Below are 593 nucleotides of genomic sequence, written 5' to 3'. Positions count from 1 at the left end.
CGGGCAGGGGCCTGGCATCCTGTTACCCCCACCTCGCAGCCCTGGCTCACCGGGCCGGGGGCTCTGCCCTTCACAACCTGTCTGGTCCAGGACGGGGTCTGACTCCTGCAAGGATGATGCCCCCACCGAGAGGAGCAAGGGGGTGCTGAGAGCTGGAGTGGGTCAGCACACCTTCCCGAGAGGAGAGGCGCAGGCAGGGGCCTGAAGGACAAAGAGGAAGGAGGAAGCTGGACAGGGGCTGCACAGGGGGGTGGCCAGGCAGAAGGACTTGCAAATGCTTGGAGCGGGCTCCCCAGATGCCGAGGGAGGGGAGAGGGAGCTGGGGGTGCATCGGGACCAAGGGGATCACCTCTGGCTCCTGAGTTGGGGAGGCCTGGGGCCAGTGGTCACAGGGAGGGGTGCTGGGGGTGCACCCTCAGTTTGGGAGACAGAACCAACTCACCCATTGGGAAAAGGGGATGCAGACAAGACAGGTGCTGGGGGACCACACGCTGAGGATGGATGGACCCGCCGCAGGGGAAGGGCGTGCTGGGGGCTGGGGAGGTGCACACAGGGCATGTACTCAGCGCTCAGCTCAGGGACCTCGGGTGGGG

This window comes from Myotis brandtii, unplaced genomic scaffold (assembly GCF_000412655.1).
Source record: "Myotis brandtii unplaced genomic scaffold, ASM41265v1 scaffold537, whole genome shotgun sequence".
Classification (NCBI taxonomy): Eukaryota; Metazoa; Chordata; class Mammalia; order Chiroptera; family Vespertilionidae; genus Myotis; species Myotis brandtii.
This window is presented reverse-complemented; position numbering follows the sequence as displayed.